Raw genomic sequence first — 19,064 nt, forward strand, 5'->3', positions numbered from 1 at the left:
AACCATTTATCTGTGTACAAAAGTTATGTGCCCACTTAGGAGCATGTGCTAGCGTGGTCATACTTCCATGAGCATGCGTTGCTTTATGGTTCCCTTGCAGAGAAAGCGGAAGTTCCAAGCAAGGGAAGGCTGGCTGCAAGAAGCAGCCTGTTAGGTTTTGTTCCTCAAGCACAACCTTGTTTCTGAAATACATTCCTCTCTCATAGTGAGCCACTGTGAATCGTGACCTGCATGTTCAGATTAAGCGTAACAGCAGCAGAACCGTGTACTTACACTAATTATTTTCCTTATACTGCGTGGATTGTGTACTGCCAATCTATGTCAGCTCTACCTTTTGGAGCATGCTGTGTATGAGCTCAGCATTTTCTACGCAGCTGGTCTGGTAAGCTGCTAAATAAACAAAATATTAATAGATTCTATTTGTGTGTCTTTATAATGTCTACTTCCGTGCTGAGTTTCCTGGGTAGCGGAAAGAATCGGTTTTACTTTTCCACAAATAGAGTGCACACAAAAAACTAGACGTCGCTGGTTGAGGCACCTAATTTTTTGCCAGCTTCACTTTTGCCCTTGTGGGGGGACAATGGCTTCCGGCTCCATATCAATAAAATCCTCCAGGATGTCATCGTAAATCTGGATCTAAAACAGATTATAAACAGAATGAATATAAACAATCTGCACGCAGTACATAAACACAAGACCTCACATAGCCCACGCAGTACATAAACACAACGACCTCACATAGCCCTAGTTGCAGTATACCAATAAAAAAGCCTTCTCCCAGAACATACAGTGATAATGGAACGCCCGTAATGACTGTACCCGGATGACATTAACAAAACATTCAACATACGCGAAAACATCACGACAGAACCCGAGGCTGAGTGCGGAATAAAAACGGCTCACTGTCGTTCAAACACGACACCGACCATACAACCGCTGCCTAGTTCCTTCATAAGTACTTCAAATATTATTTAGTTATTCGAACTCTTCGTAAGCATTAAAAAATCGGCACGGCACTTACCAAGGTGCTGTCTGAATCGTCGTGATTGCCGAAAGAGCAGCCACAACTTCTCGATGTACACCCTGTTCTCATTGTAAGCTTCTTTCGCTCGCCGGTCTCCAGAATTGCGAGGCATACAATAGCGTCGGCCATCTCGGCTCGCTCACGTGGAAATGGGGTGGATAGGGCAAAGCACGTGCGAGCGATCACTGAAAAATGCCGCGCAAGTGACGCGAGAATCGAGACGCGAGCGTGCGAGACGAGATAGAGCGAGCACAGTCGCGGCACACGTTAAACTCCGACAAATCTTTTAAGTTGTTCAAAAATATTCGTTTTCTGAGGAATCAGTAGATTGAGGCGTCATCTATGGTGAGTTAAAAAAAGTTGCTGCACTTTTTATTAAAGCTTTTGTCGTTTCAAGCTTACATTTCCTCCCCTAGATGGCAAAGCAATACGCAAGGTTTTGCTGTGCAGCTCATTGACATATGCTCATTTGTTTCAGAGAGTAGCGCCACACAGCGTCATCGTCATTTGTGTCTTGTTTTAAGCAGCGGTTGTGATACATAGCTGATACCAACTGTGATACATAGTTGGTTTTTATTCTGTGATTTCACGGTGAGCCTATTTCATTGACGAAATGCTACGTGTGAAGATGTACCCAATGTACCTACAGATTTTTTCAAGATGATTCGCTCCCACAACACTACGGCCACCACTTCCAAGGCTTATCACCCAACAGGTGTGTCTGCTCTGCCAGAGCGCGCTGACTTGAGCCGCAAATGGTACAACGCCTCCATTCTGTTCTGAGCTCGTACACGTGAAGGTAAGACGTACTAGTACCCCTAGTTATTATATTACCGCTCATGGCGACCGATTACGATTCCTAAGAAGTTTTTATATAGTTAGACCGTATTTCATCAGTACGGCCAACAAGACGGCAGCGCTAGCGCGCTGGGCTGTCGCAGAATCGTTGTCGCTTCGTTGAGAAAAAAAGAAAAAACAGACATACACATAACACACACTCGTGTGCCACCTTTTAAGAATGCCTTTTAATTGGTCATGTCGCTCGCATTCCAGGCTTCTTATTCCACAGTCGATCAAGAGTATTTAAAGCTAGCCGTCGTTTCTGAGCAAATTACACATTGCATGGGTTAATACGATGGGTCAGCTGAGAGGGTGGCTAGGCGCGTGTCAGTATTCTTGAAAGTATGAAAGCACTGATCCGACCCAGTGCTGTCATTTCGTCGACTACCACTAATACCGATGTCACACGGCACGCGCGATCGAAAAGATGTGCAATGCGCAGATCGCGATCCATGTTCCGAATGGAGCGAAATCGCGGCCAAAAAATGTTCTTGCACCCGATCCTGCCAACCCTCAATCCAAAATGCCCGTGCGACAGGGCTATTAAACGGCTTTGAGACGACCTTTCCTACTTTCTTTGCTACTGCTGCGACCTTTCCCATCCAGTGTTTTTATTCAAATCAAATTTCACTTGCTAATAGGTCTTAAATGTATTTTGTGAGTGTGAGGTAACGATAGATACTAATAAATGTAGAGCTATCCGCATTCCCATACTTACTCAGCCTTGCTTGTGAAAATAGCTTGAAACAACAAAAGTTCAAAGAAGAGGATTAAATGGATGCAGCACTGGTCCTTTCTTTGTCCTTAGTGATTTCGTGCTGTTTTTACATGTATAGAATACCAACACGCCCAATGTATGGTTTTAAATCTATACTAGCCTGTGCAGCATACATACTGAATAACTTTCCTCTGTGATTACCTGGGCATCCATATATTAACCTGTTTTGGAAATAACATGTGCAGCACACATTCTCTAAAGCAAACTGTACCTGAGGTGTTTTAATATTTTCACCACACCTCAGCTCCATTACAACTGTTGAGGTTATGCCCTCCATTTGTCCATCTATATTTGAAAACGCTTCATCTAATTGGGACTCGCATTAGGCCGCATTAAAATAATTTAGACACACTCAAAGCACTAGAAAATCACTCCATCCCCTTCTTATTGTCTGATTACCATCTAACAGCATCACACATTTCTCTTTCCATAAAACATTACTATCATAACACAGTACTTCGTTTCGTTTGAATTCACCCAGTATAATTTTTTGTCAGTCTGTCCAGGCCACCATCATAAGGTCAGCATGCACGCCCATAGCAATGTCCCGTGCTCACAATCATTTGAAAATGTCCAACAAATATAATATGTTGTACCTGCATTATTGCTTAACTTGTGTGGCCCTCCTCTCTCTAAAATGCACTGAGTAATCATATGTAACATCCTGCCTTTCTGTTTTATGTTTAGTTTTCTAATATTGCCTTTTATATTTTGTGTATTTTTGTGTCAGCCTTTAAACTCTTGCTTTTTCTGCATCACTGTACCACTAAATCTGTTGCCGGTGAAAATATTTGATTATCTGCTGGTATGTTTCTTGCCCCTTCCCTAATGTGCTTGTATATATTATGAAGGCATCACAAATTTATTAATGAATTATTATCACTGGCATCCTGGCTGCATCCTATTGCTTTTAAAGCTAAGTAACAATATTCATTGTATCATTTATTGCCCTGCAGATTTATATTCAGATGGAGCATCGAAACATCTTCAAGTGCCACCGATGTCACCAAAGGACGTATTCTTTGGCAACCTCTTTTCGCCACTTTTGCACTGGCATGGTACAGAAGCTAATTGGAACTGCAATTGGAAAGCTGTGCCAAGACATACCAACTGTACTGCTCGTTCCGAAAGCATGTTGGCCGGCACCACAGTCATCTGTTTCTTGTCAACACGAGTGAAGACCAGGTGGTGCTGCCAGTAACCGACAACACCGATGACACGATAGAGACTTATCCAGTGAGCCCTGTGACGAGGAGCCTCAACAAGCATGTAGCCCCAGTGTTGATGCTCATGATGTTAATGGCCAGTGTGACAGGCAGCTTAGCTCTCTATTGCTTAAATGGCAAGAAGGCCGACAGTTGCCAGAGAGCACAGTTAACGAAATTGCAAATGACATCATAAATTTTGCTACTGAGTTTAAAGGCACCTTGCAATCGGTCGTCATGAAAAACCTTGAGCACCTCAGGACCAAGTAGGGTAGAGAAAATGAATAGAAAAGTATACTTACTTTTGTTTCACCTCAGACCATCCATCTTTCAAATCAAGATTCTAGTGAATGATTGAATACATCCCACTTTTGGAAACCCTGAGGGCTGTAGCAGCAGTGCGCAACATTTTTGAGGGAACTGAAGAACACAGCTCAACTCTGCTGCGGGACATGCATGATGGCACGTATTTTAAACAGCATAGCATATTAAAAATGCAAGCACTTAGAAGCTGTTGGCTCTCCAGTTCTATTTTGATGAATTTGAGCTTTGCAACCCTCTGGTGAGCAAGCGAGGAAACACAAAGTTCTGGCTGGATATCTGACAATTCTGAATTTGCCACCAAAATGCCGCTCGAAACTGACAGACCTTGTTCTCCTAGCAAAAACATCCACTGTATCCAAGTTCACTCTGCACAAAATTCTTGAGCCACTTGTTGATGACATCTGCCAACTCGAAACAAATGGTATTGACCTTGATGGAGAAATTGTTAAGGGGTTAAGGTGTGTTAAGGGTTAAGGTGTTAAGGGTTAAGGGGTGTGAAAATGTTTGCTTGTGAGCGGCGACAATTTGTCGTCACCAGCTGGGTGGTTTCCGCGAATGCTTCTCATCTGGCCGCATTTGCCGCTTCTGCTTGGCTTCCAAAGGAGTGATAAATAAAAAGTGGCATGAAAGAGACTCATAATCAGAACAAAGCAAATGCATGCGCATCATGTTCAGCTAACAAAGCAGGATCCAAGTCTCTCCAATGCATATGGTATCACAGGTGAAAGCTGCCTGAGTCATCTTCACTCGTTTGATGTAACCAAAGGCTTACCACCAGATGTTATGCATGATCTATTTGAAGGCGTCATTCCATTTGTCATGAAGTGTGTCAGTAGACACTTGGTATCAAATCGTGTTTCACACTAGATCAGTTGAATGACAGGCTTGCTGCATTTGCTTTTCAAGGTGCAGACAAGAAATCCAAGTACCCCCTTTGTCACGCCAGGGAGTATTTGGAACCTCAGTCATAAAGCTTCAGCAGCTGAAAAGCTGTTTTTTTTTTTGTTTTTTCTCTCTTCTTGTCGGTGACAGTGTCCAAAAGGGGACTGCTGCATATGAGGTGTACCTCACGTTGCGCGCTGTAGTGGACATAGTTCTTGCACCTCAAGTGAGCCGTAGTGCAGCTGCATATTGAATGTTCTGGTAGAGGATTTCTATGATGCATTTAGAGAAACTTTTCCAGATGTAAACATAATTCCAAAATGCACTACTTAATCCACTAACCAAGACTTCTACTTATGTATGGCCCCCTTTCTAAATTGTCGTGTATGCGTTTCGAAGCTAAGCATCAATTTTTTAAATCCCTTGCTAAGAGAATTCGCAACTTCAAGAACATATGCTCAACACTAAGTCGCCGGCATCAGATGCACTTTATGTATGCCTTAGCTCAGCCCCAAGAAACATATGTCACTGTAGGGAGCAAAAGTATTGACCCAAGCTCAATACCTGACCTTTTAAAGGATAGGTTTCAAGACCTGGAACTGCTTAGTACAAATGTGTGCTCTGTAACTTCAGTTACTGTCTCTGAAAGGGAAGTGGCTGTGGGCTACGTGCTACCCATCATTATACCGAATGATGGCCTCCCTCACTTTGCTGAAGTAACACTGATTGCAATGTGTAGCTCATAGTTGTTTGTTCTTGCAACACTTCTGAACACAAAATATTTTGATAACCACATTCATGCCTTTCTTGTAGAACGGACGACTCACAGTGTCCTAATTGAGAATATTGCCCACTGTGGAGAGTTTTTTGACCTCTTGTACGTGTACAAACACGGAAACCATTGCTGTGTCAGTCCTCGTTTTGCCTTCTTCACCGACTCAGATAACTAACATTGTGTATACACTGTATAAAACCCCGTATTAATTTCGCATGCTTTCATTCTGTATTACCATCCTCGCTTAGTCTCAGTTATTTGTAATAAATTTTCTTGTGTGCGTGTCGTTCTCATGTGGGGCAGCTCATGGGTTGAAGTGGTTACAATGTGCGATTGCATTGGCCGAGTCATTCAGCTCATTTCCTTTTTAAACACTCCTTGTGTTGTGTGTGTGAGCACGGGTTTCTTTTTTGGTAGTCTGGATATTCTGATCAAATTCAGCCCCAAAAAAGTGACTAATGTCTTAAATTAAATTGTGGGGTTTTTACGTGCCATAACCACGATCTGATTATGAGGCATGCCGTAGTGGGGGACTTCGGAAATTTGGACCACCTGGGGTTCTTTATCGTGCACCTAAATCTATGCACACGGGTGTTTTCGCATTTCGCCCCCATCGAATGCGGCCGCCGTGGCCGGGATTGATCCCGCGACCTCGGGCTTAGCAGCCCAACAGCATAGCCCCTAAGCAACCACGGTGGGTAGTGACCAATGTCTTCACATGTCTCCAAAAACAAGGTGGGCCAGGAATATCACAGTAATTTTGTGGGCTGGCCACGGTGCACAGGAGATTAGTGCTTGGGCACCGTGAGTGACCGCATGCTCTACAAGCCTGGTATGTTCATTTGTAATGATTGAACCTGCTAAGTGGTCCTGTAAAGGAGCAGGAACTGTAATGCAACTTCGGCGAGCGAGTGAATTTTATACAAGATAAACAGCTCCAAAAGGAACACACGGGGAAACCATGCAGGTTGAGAGTGTACCGTATTTTCTCAACTTTCAGTTGGCTTTTTTCCCCTGTAGTTTGCATTGGTGCATCTTGTGCAGTGGTGATAAACACTAGTCAAACAAGGAATGTCGCTGAAGCCAACATTTCTACTAGGGTACTTGTCTTCATCAGGGCAGCAACTGCTTTACAACTGTGCGACATATATGCATAAAATCATGCATGCTGGCGCGTCAAATGAACATTATTTTTTCGCCGGGTCAGAACCCTAGAGGACGAATCAGTCGAGTTTCTCACAATGAGATAAATCGCATTTGGGAGGAGGGAATTGTACCGGAACAATGGAAAGTGGCGAAGGTCATACTCATCCCAAAGCCCGGTAAACCGCCGAGCTTGGACAACCTCCGCCCTATCTCACTGACGTCATGTGTAGGGAAGGTGGCCGAACACGCCATCCATAACAGAATTGTCCAGTATATCGAGACCAGCGACCTTTTCCCTCACAAAATGATAGGTTTCAGGCCAGGCCTCTCCACCCAGGACGCCATGAAGCTTATCAAGATCCAAATCCTGGAACGCTGCACTCAGGATACGAGAGCCATCGTTGGTTTGGACCTGGAGAAGGCCTTTGATAACATCCGTCACGAGTTCGTTCTCGACGCCATATCCAAACTCGACCTGGGCTCGTCCTTCCATGCCTTCGTCAAGTCTTTCTTGAGCAAACGATGCGCCATCCTCAAAGCTGGAGATTTGGAATCAGAGAAAATGGAGCTGAGCGGAAGAGGCACCCCCCAGTGGTCAGTCATCTCACCGCTTCTCTTCAACATCGCAATGGTCGACCTCTCGAGATACCCAGGCAAGATCCAGGGCATCGGTGACACGATCTACGAGGACGAGATCACTGTCTGGTGCGCGGGAGGCAGTGACGGACAAGTCGAAGCCGCTCTCCAGGAAGCTGTCGACACTACAGAGCACTTTCTAACGGACACGGGACTCCGGTGCTCCCCAAAGAAATCGGAACTCCTTCTCTACAGCCCCACTAGAAAGGGCCGCAAGCCACAGAACTGGAAACCCCCCACCAAAATCGACATTAATCTCTACATCAAGTGCGGAGATCCTATTCCCAAAGTCGCGTCCATTAGAATTTTGGGAATGACACTCGAAGGGGCGGGCACAAATAGCATCACCATTCACAAACTAGCAAAGAAGACGGATAGCGTCATCGGTCTAATCAAGCGAGTAGCTAACAGAAGGAGAGGCCTGAGTGAAGAGAATCTGATAAGGCTAGTCCACGCTTTCTTGTTATGCCATTTCACGTACGTAGCGGCCATGCACGTCTGGAAGAGGGCCGAGCGAGACAAGCTAAATGCCATGATAAGGAGGGGGATAAAGAGCGCGCTCGGACTACCAAACTACACACGCACCGACCGACTTCTGCAGCTGGGCATTCATAATACACTGGAAGAAATCGCAGAAGCACAAGAAAGGGCACAGATTCTCAGACTCTCCGGCACCACGGCGGGCAGACGACTCCTAAGAGAGATGGGTGTCCCCTTCGGCTAAAGTCAAAGACTCCTACCAGGGCCTTCCGAAAGATCAGAAAGACCACATCATCATATCCCCCTCCCAGCGCAATGTGGAAAGAAGGAAGGCCAGGGCCGTGGCGCTCCTACGCCGGGCGACAGAACTCCTTGGCGGCAGCTGCTTCGTAGACGCGACCCAATATGGCAACAGCAAAAATTTCGCAGTAGTGTCCATCACCCACAAGGGTTCGACCGTTAACGCAGCTTCGGTAGAAAGCACGTCGTCATGTGCGGCCGAGCAAGTGGCCATTGCCTTGGCCCTCCTGGACGAGAAACATGCCAACAACTTCAGCGACTCCAGGGCTAGCATCCGCGCCTTCAGCGTTGGCGCCGTGTGTAAGGAAGCCTGTCGCATCCGCGACGGCAAAAGCATCGCCACCCACACTCTCACGTGGTTCCCCGCTCACATGGGATCCATCATGGGAGGCCCCACAAACTTCAATGAGCTGGCCCACTCCAAGGCGCGAGGTCTCGCTTTCCGCGGCCATGGAGAACTCCCCGGCCGGTCAGGAGTGGTGGAGAACAGAGATCAACCGACAACATACAATGAAATTACGCAGCACTTTTATCTCGGCAGGAGAGACTTTCCCCTTCCTCACAAAAGTTAAATAGAGCGCAGGCATTGACCCTCAGATTATTGCAAACAGGCTCGTATCCCAGCCCGGCTTTATTACACAAGCTTTATCCCGACACTTATGCCAGTAGTTCTTGCAAGCACTGCAATGACTTTGCTAGCTTAGACCATATGTCTGGCGCTGCCCCTCGCTACGAGGCACGGAACAAATAAATGAGGACAAGTGGCTCTCCGCTATCAAGAGCCCCGATGCCGGGGCGCAACTATGGGCTGTCCAGAGGGCCCACGATGCGGCGCTCGGGCATGGCCTGACTATCCCAACGTGGGAGCGGACCGCTGCGCGCTGAGTCGCGTACCTCAGGACGTTCATTACAGTTTTACATCCATCCATCCATCCATCCATCCATCCTGGAGCACACTATGCGGCATAAGCAATGCCAGAAATGTGCCTACAACGTCTCATCAATGCTATTCAGAAGCTGACGACGGTGACTTAACGATGCTAGAAGTAGCTGAACTTTTTGACAGCTCGTCCTCCGATGGTTTGCACTGAAGTCCTAAAAAAATTTTTATGCGCCTAAAAGGAGTTCTTGCGGCTTATAAAACATGTTTACAAAAAATTAAGTGCCCTAAAATGGGCAAGCACTGCATTTTGCAATGAGTGTACAAGCGTGCATAATTGCAAGTTAAAATAGGCTTCTTGTACACTGGTGCCATTTGTATATTAACCTTTTTCGAAACTCTCAAGACGTAAGGCGTGCAACTTGAAGTCTGGGAAATACGGTAGTCTTCATGATTCTAATCAACTGAGCTCAGAAGCGATCGTATGAACACAATCAAGGGATAGTGTCTCACCATTAGTTGGCTATGTACAATCGAGTTTCACCATAGACATTTGCAATCTGCCATTCATTCGGGTGTGCCAATGTGCCCACCACATGGGTGTGTTTGGGCTGCACAGCATGGGTCACTTTTTTTTTATTTGGATGTCACATGTACACAAAAAGTGTATAAATGTGTGCAAGGAAGTTTGTTAAGGTGTGGAGAGATGTTCAAAGTTTCCTGTGTGTGATTTCACCATGAGTGTCACTGCAATAAAACTTAAGATGACTGACATCCATGTTGTTCAATTTTTATCTCACTTGGATTATTTACCCATTGTGAATGAGGCATACAGCCATGCATGGCAAAAAGTGAGCGATTAGTGCAACACAGAAGCATGCACTATTGCATACCATAAAAAGGGTCGACCTATTCTTTTTTTTTCATATTTGCATGGTCAGCTCAATACAAGGATGCCGTATTGCAGCATCCTTTAAATAAAAGCCTTGTAACTTGCCTACTCACTATATCTTTATATTTGGCAAGCAGCAGCGCTAACTAGATGAGGACGAAGAAAAGAGGATTGCAACACAAGCGCTGACTCTAAAATAAACTAAAACTTTATAAACTAAAACCTGTTTTATTACACAAGCTTTATCCCGACACTTATGCCAGTAGTTCTTGCAAGCACTGCAATGACTCTAAAATAAACTAAAACTTTATAAACTAAAACCTGTTTTATAAACTAAAGTTTGAATAAACTAAAAGTTTATTCGAAAAAAAATATGTAAATAAATGCTGAGTACATATTTGCTGCAGTAATGCTTGCATGGCATGTAAGCATGCTCAAAAATATATGTTATTAGCTAACCTCGTCTGATGAAGTGCACATAGAAAAAGGTGAGGCACACCAGAAGCTTTCGAGGAGATTAGGCATAAATATTTGTGAAATCAGTAAGAACCTTGTTTCTGTAGGCTAATTTACACTTTTCTTTGCAAGTTATATGTAATGGCACCGAAGGGTATGGGCATACTTTTCTGTAACACATTACAAATTACGAAATTACTTGTAATAATTGTCTTTTTTCCCCAGTAATTTGTAACGGAAGTGTTATATAGTACAAAAAAGGTAAGGCATGGAGACACGGACACAAGAGAAGAGAAGCGGACAACACAAACGCCGACTGTCAACTGCTTGGATTTCAATCCAAGCATTCCAATGTAGTAAAAAACGGAATTGCCATGTCGTGCCTTAAGTAATCCCTCACCAGATCATGCATGCACAAAATGAGTGCCAGTTTTATTGCACAGGTCCGGCGCCTATTAGAAGCAGGTTATCTTAGCATGGAAGTGGCAACTGTAGCTGAACACCTACCTATAAGTCGATTTTGCGGGAGATGACTGTGATTGCAGAAAGCAGTAATAGCAAGAAAAGTGTTGTGGCTATTCCTTACATTCATTCAGTATCGCACAGGCTTAAGAAGGTTGCAAGTAAATATGGTGTTAAAGTTCTTTTTACTGCTTCCAATAAGCTAGGTAAGATATGTGCTGCCGTGCAGAGGAAAAAGGAACAGGTGAAAGGCAAAAAAAGAACAGATATTTGTCCAGTGAAGCGCATCAAAAACAACAATTTTAGTGAATGTCGTATGGGTGTGGTTTATAATGTTCCCTTTAGCTGTGGCCATTTCTACATAGGGCAAACAGGGCTGCGTATCAATCAGAGGCTAATGGAACATAAGAGGTTGTTAACTGGTGGGTCGCCTTCCAATCTTTCCTTACATTGCCAAGACTGCCAAGATTGTAACTGCACGCCATAGTTGGATGAATGCGCGATACTGTACAGGCATAGGAATGAAGATACGTGTCTAATGGTCGACGCTTGGCATATCGATAATGGTAGAAGTGCATGTGTGATTCAGCCTTCGATTACCTTAAATAAAGAAGATATCAATTGCCTCAACACTTATCTCTCACGTAGACCGGCACGTGTACCCAATTGACACGAGGTTGATACTCGGCATTTGTGTTGTCCACTTCTCTCCTCTTGTATCCGTGTCTGCACGCTTTACCTTTTTTGCATTATGAATCCTTGCCAACTAGCTCAGCTTTCTGTCGTTCTATTATATAGTTGCAAATGTCAACAAGTAATTTAATTTTGTTACGTACTGCATTACATTTTTTGTGACCTTCGGCAAACACTAAATAGTGATTTATTATGGAATGAGCATGCCTTTTCATTTTGAAGTTTCATTGCAGAAGACAGTCTCTAGAATGAAGTTATTAGCGATTCAACTGAAAGTTTATATAGTAGCATGGTTTTACATGTTAGGTTGTATTTCTTTAATGATGATTTGGCCCAAACTACTGCTTTTGCACCTGCATAGTATGAAGAAAAGGGATGAGTGGAGATGTTAGCGCATTTTTCTATTCGTTTGCGTCTCTATTGCAACACGTCTAAACGCCATTGACTCCTGCACTGAGAACAGAAGAAGGAGTAAAAAAAGGCTTTTTTTGGCACACTTCTCAATGACTATTTCTTTAGAAAGTGTTTCGTTCAGACTAGCAAGAGACTCCACTTAAGCAGGTTCGACAAAGCAAAATATATAGTGGGAGACATCTCCGCTCTGTATATCAGGACTTTCAAACTCGAAATAGTGGGCTGCTTTCACACAATTTAACTCTGAAGGGAAAGATTAGAAGGAAGAGGTGTTAAAATTGCACGTGAGGGTGTTTGATCAAAAGAACTTTGTATTCTTTTCTTGAAACTAGAAAATTAAGCGACGAAGGTGACCTGTCAAATGATTGTATGGCTAGATGAGAGAGATTTTTAGCTATTTCTTTTCTTCAACTTAGGCAAAAAAAGTTGAAGCAGATCGTAGCAGCAGAAGTCTAAAGCAGAGGTTAAATATGATGAAAGCTAGCAGACACCCTAGAGTGTTTAGTGTTGCGGCTGACATCATACATGGAAATGAGGGAGGTTAGCTTCACTTATAACCCAGGAAGCTTTAACTGTTTACTTCTTGTAAATCATAAGTGGAAGCTTTAATTGTTTACTTGTTGTAAATCATTACCTGCAGAAGCCCTAACAGTTATGATTTAGAAGTAAATAATTTCCCAAACATTTTTTCTGTATTCTATCATCAGGAGCATAATGTAAAAAACAATGGCCAAAAAGTAATTAGTACCCTGTAATGCAATTAATAATGAGATACTATCTTGAAAATGTAATTTGTAATGTTAATTAGTTATTTAGTAATTGTAAAGTAATCTGTTCCTTTTTATTACTATAATAATAATTATTATTATTTTATTATTATCATTACAAGCACAAGTTTGTGTATGGGGAATGCTTAAGTTTCAAATCTCAACCAAATGTTTTTGTGAATGATGGCAATGTAAAATAAAAAAACATGGAAGTCTTATTTTAAATTTTCATATGCACTTCATTATAGTATGTTACCTTCGACTGTCGTTTTGATATGGTGACAATGTAGGTCACAGAAAAACTAACGCTTGCCAAAAAAGTGGAAGGAACATGTGGGTAATTCATTGGCAAAACGTATACATGTAGAAAGTTTAAGCCCTCATTTGTGTGTATCTTTCTTCCTCTTTTCTTTTTCCTGAATCACACTTTCGTTTGAAGTGAGCACGGGTAATCTGTTAGAGCCTACGGCCCCATTCGTTTCAGGCTTACATGTATGTGGGTTAGCATATTAGACACAGTTACACAAAACCTTGCATGGTGCCTTTTGGCTATCCTTATATTGAGAATGACAAAAATGTCTTCCTACACTAGTAAAGGTAATATTATGGAGGCTAAAAGAACCCTTCTACTAAAGGTATTCAAAACAGACAAACATTCCAGGGCCGGTATTTTGTAGCGATGCCTTTAAAGTAATAGTGCCTTTTCGCGCTTTGCGCGCTTTGTCAGTGGTCAGAGCGCGATAAGCGGGAAAAGGTATTATTACTTTAAAGGCATCGCTACAAAATACTGGCCCAGAGCTGCTGCTGAAACAATTGCAGCACACTGCTCGATAGTGCTACTGTAGTGCTACGATGAAATGTATATATATATATATATATATATATATATATATATATTAAGATGATAACGGGGAGTGATGCCGCTAAGAAACGGGAAACGACGCAGAAAAGTGAATGCAAGCAGGGTCCTTTATGCATCGTTACTGCGAACTGCCGTCGCACAATAAAGTGAAATGGCGACGCCTGTTGACATTTTTATCACTGTCGGCGAGAACGGCGTCGGCCTCCGTGACACACACGAACTTTATTAACCAAACAAAACTTCAGAAATGCCCGCGACAGAATCGAACACTGCAAAGAATGTTGCGTTATTTGCAGTGTATCATCGCGCGACTTCGAAGACCGCTCGATCGCTTGACCATAGAATAAAGAACCAACTTTGACCCGCCTGCACAAGCGCCGATCGTCTTTCTCGAAGTTGCGAATAATACACCGAATCCAAACTGATGCGGCACTAACAGCGTTCTAAATCAGGAAAAGAAAGACGGCACAATAGGGCAACTACCAGCTCGCCACTGTTGCGCGAGGTGAAGTACCAGAGGGCACGCAGAACACGGTGGTAGAAAAACAACATAACAAAAGAAAGTCGTTATATTTGTGTAACGATCTCTATAACACCAGGCGCGTTCTGAGGCCAGAAATGACGAAAAAATAAAAACAGGAGGGAGAAACTAGTTACATTTGTTAAAACACGGTATAACGTACGTTGCTCCACTTGCATGATGTCAGGATGAATGTGAATGTGTGATTGATGACATGGTACGATAATACGACATACGACGGATAAAGCTCGAGGGGCTGGTAACTTAACAACAGCTAGGCTTACGTACGTTTAATTTTATATTCGATTTGTTGGCTTCTCAATAAAGAGCTTAGCCAACCTGGAAAAGAGGGAAAAGAGAAGGGTTTTAGGATGAACAGGAAAGATGTCCAAGGCGGCAAGGCAGGCCATCGAGAACAAAGACCAGGCAGGTGCGGACAGGTGGTAGTTTGCAGGTGGCCCAAAATTCCAGGCATAGGGGAGGTCATTGATGTGCTGAAAATGGCTTGCAGCTGGGAAATATCTAAAGAATAGGCGGAAGGTAAGCGAAAAGAAAACACAAAACAATATGATGTGGTACAGAAAACAAACCAAAAGGCGTGTGCAGGGGATCGAGAAGAACGATGATGATGATGACAGGTATGAGGATGGAGTCCAGACATTCCGCGAATAGTACCCCCGGAGCAACGCCCCACCTTAGTTAGCGTAACCAAGGGCACCAAACAACGAAAGCTGGATAAAGAGAAAAGAAAACAATTATGTGAGGGTGAGAAAAGATGCAAGTAGTATAAATAGAAAAGAATCAAGAAGAAGCTGGGAATGTGAAAGAAGAAATTAGGCGATAAAGGCGAATTAATAGTGCTCTCTTCCGCTGGTTAAGGAGAAGTGAAGGGTAGTGTGTGGGAGTGAGAATGAAGTCATTGTGACCCTTAAGTAAGGTAGCAACCTCGGAAGTTAAAGAGAAATGGTTAAAGTAATGAAGTAGGTCGATACAGGAATCACCACAGGCACAGTTACTATGATTGGAGAGATGAAGCCGGAATAGGTAGAAAGGTAATCGGGCATGACAGGTGAGAAGTTGAGCAAGAGGTTTACGGGGCGGGAAGAAGGCAGGTATCTTTAACACATTGGGAACCCAGCGGTAAAGCGCCGTGTCCGCGCTATCGCGCGACCAGGCAACATGCCACTGGGCGTACGAGGATGCACGCATCCTAGATTTAATTGAGGCCTGTGAAAGAAGAATGGACCTGGAAATTCCCCGCGCCGCAGCCGAACCGGCGATGCTGTCTGCAAGCTCATTGCCGACAGACGCGGCTGTGCGACGCACGGCTACGCGTGGGAGGGTTCAACCCCGTGTGCTCAGGTACGTGGTGGCGCAACTTACCAAACGCCTGCTTGCGCAGACGCCCCTGCGGCGGTCGGAGACGCGAGAAATGGCTAGAAAATTCCCAGGCTTTGTTCATGCTACGGGAACACAACTCCGACCGAAGGTTCCAGAACCACCGGCGATGGCAATAAAAGCACCGTGCGGGAATCCGAATAGGGATCAGACCGCGCCGGTGAAGAGATGTGATGTGAAGTCGTGACGTGTGACATCTGCGGAAGAAGGGGATTCCCCGGCAAGCTAGTCGACGAGTTCATCGAGAGTCTGCATTTCCGGAAGAAGTTCCTTTTGCGAGATTTGCCTCGAGCTACGCCGAGATCGTCCGGCTCAAGACCAGCACGGGTTAATACGATTGGACACTTTGTGTTCCTATTCATTCTTTACGTGTTGGACTCTTATTGCTTGTCTTTTGTTATTTTCTCCAGTGTTTTGTGAATATCCCGCTGAATTGTATTGTGATGTGTCTAGCCGAAGTGTGCACGTGTGTGTAACTGCCTTGTTTGAAGAATATATTTTGTGTTTTGACAATTCTGGGCTCTGACTCGTTCTTTGGACCACAAGCGGCTTTCGCTTGCGCACCAGAGGGCCCCTTACTAATTGTCCTTGCTTTCGTGGGGTTGTTTTCGGAAGCTGATAAGTCGGCTTTGGAATTTGGCCCGGCGTTGGCGCCTCGTTCACGGGGGCTGTGACAACTTCATGAGAGATAGAGTTACGTTTCAAAACCACAAAAGCATTTACCTATGAACTGCCCCAAGGGAAAAAAATCACAGCATATCCACGGGGTGAATGATGATGAGTGGGCGAAGCTCCGGAGGGAATCATCGGATCTCCCGCTTAAGGGGACGCTAGCACAAACGCGTTAGAAACGTGCAGTACTCTCTAGTAAGGGGGAGCGGCCACAGCGTCTTACGCAGCCATTTACACATGCCGGAACGTGCACCGCGTTTGCCGACGCCATCACATGACTGCTGAGAGAGTATACCCCCCCCCCCGTATTCATAAACGCTCCTCGACTTGAACTTGACTTGCCACCGCCTTGGGCAGCGCGTTCGAAACGCGTTGAACGTAGGCGGAGAGGCCACAGCGTCTTACACCAGCTTCTTACACGTGCCGTAACGCGCTAGCACAAACGCGTTAGAAACGCGCTAGAAACGCGGCCTTTCGTTAATGTTGGGTATTTATTGCTATCGTGGTGCGTGTGTCTATGTGCGCTTCGTGGCGTAGTGGTTAGCGCCGCGCGTTCGGAAGCGAGGCGTCCCTAGTTCGATTCCGCGCTACGGACACAACTTTCGGAATTTTTTTTTCATAAAACGCCGGAAGCGTTCTCCGGAAGCTGGCTTCCGGAAGCGGAACCGGAAGTGGAAACGGAACCGGAAGTGGAACCGGAAGCGGAAGTCGGCTTCCGGTTATACTATACGTATACATATATATGTATATATGGGTATACATACATATACGGACACACAACGCCATCTATTGAGCAATTCATAAAACTAGACGTGGCTACCTACTACGACGGGGACGAACGGGTGCCGCTATAAGGAGCTTCGCCCCTAAAAATTTGTACACGTCTAGTACACTTGATGGTTCTGCGCATGCCAATCCTCTTCGTATAAAATATGGGTGTTTCTATGTAATAAATTCAGTTGCAAGTTGGCGCTCTTTCTGACCGTTCTTCTTTCCTCTTAGTTTTGTTGCACCAGAGCATTTCAAGCATGAACGAACTAGCCGAACATCACTTTCTGCTGTATCATATTCCTCTCATGCGGGCAGACATACGTGGGGCAAACCGGTAGGTGTCTAAAAGTGCGCCTTGAAGAGCACCATCAAAACATCAGAATGGCAGGGATGGTTTCCTGGCACAACATTGTTCAGAGTGTATTATAAACCCCGTCTTTAATGACACTACAATTATTGCAAGGTACGCACATGACCAGACCAGACTTACGCATAACATAAGCAGCGGCAACTCAAGGGAAAAAAGCGGGCAAGTTTGCACTCGGTCGTGCAAAGCTTAGGCACAGCGAAAGTGTCAATTCCTCAAGTCTTGCTTGCTGCTACTTAATTACGCGTGTAGGTAAGGTATTCTCGAGCGATCATTTTCGGAGGTACCTTTCCTTTCGGGACATTTGGCGTGACTAGCGCTGGACGCGTCGGCGCCCACGAGTGGCAGCGTTCCTGGCATGCCACAAACGCAATCAGGCAGGCAGGCTGGCAGGAGCCGTGTCTGTGTCGGGCGACGCGAGCGCACACCTGCGCCGGCAGTTACTAGGCAACGCGAGGTAACGTCATCGCTACTGCTACGGCGCATGCGCGGCTAGGCAACGCGGGCGTCGTCGGCAGCAGCTCTGCGCGTTGCCTGGTTGGTGCTGCTATAGTGCTGCTCAATAGGTGACCCGTAAAATAGCGAGGGATTGTGGGATGCGCCGTCTGCTAGCTGCTTCCGGTTCGAGTCAGCGCAGCCGCCGCCACCGCTTCGCCGTTGAATTCCATTGATGCGCTTGCAGTCCGTTCTTCGTTTTGGGGTTTTACGTGCCAAAACCAGTTCTGATTATGAGGCACGCCGTAGTGGAGGGTTCCGGATTAATTTTGACCACCTGGGGTTCTTTAACATGCACTACAACGCAAGCACACGGGCGTTTTCGCATTTCGCCTCCATCGAAATGCGGCTCCGCGGCCGGGATTCGATCCCGCGAGCTCGTGCTCAGCAGCGCAACGCCTTAGCTGACTGAGCCACTTGCGCTTGCAATCCGGTTTTGTCCCACTCGAAGATTACCCGGTTACAGGTGCCTAGCAAAACAATCGTCGGCTGTTCAGCTGTTGGCTGCTCAAATTCAATCGTTAAAGGTGAACGCATGTAACTACTGCCTTGCAGCAACCCTTGCTGAGTCAGCTGTGCACAAGCATCAGAGTAATGGCTGCCACTTCCAAAACTGTAACAAGGCAGAGACCATCCGTGAACAAAAAGAAAATTAACGCGCAGTGCCACTTATCAGGCGGCGATTAGCTGTGTAAGGGCCGACACGGAATGATTCCCCAAGATGTTTCTTTCTCTAGCATTGACTCACGCAACCAGAACTATGTCAGTACTCGCATGCACATATAGAGGTATTATGAAACCAGGTTTTACGGCGCGAATTTAGGCGGGACACAGCGAGATACATACATAATACTCCTAAACAACTAGCCCTCCTTAGCTGCTTCAGCACAGATAGAGTGCGCAGCCGTGATATGACGGCAACACAGCCATTGTTGACAAAAAAAGCGAGAACGTCTAACTACGTACCACTTCATATGAACCTAGAGTTTCTACCGAGAAATACCGTTGACAGCGCGCCAAGTTAT

The sequence above is a fragment of the Dermacentor silvarum genome, chromosome 10, assembly GCF_013339745.2.
Source record: "Dermacentor silvarum isolate Dsil-2018 chromosome 10, BIME_Dsil_1.4, whole genome shotgun sequence".
NCBI classification, from domain to species: Eukaryota; Metazoa; Arthropoda; class Arachnida; order Ixodida; family Ixodidae; genus Dermacentor; species Dermacentor silvarum.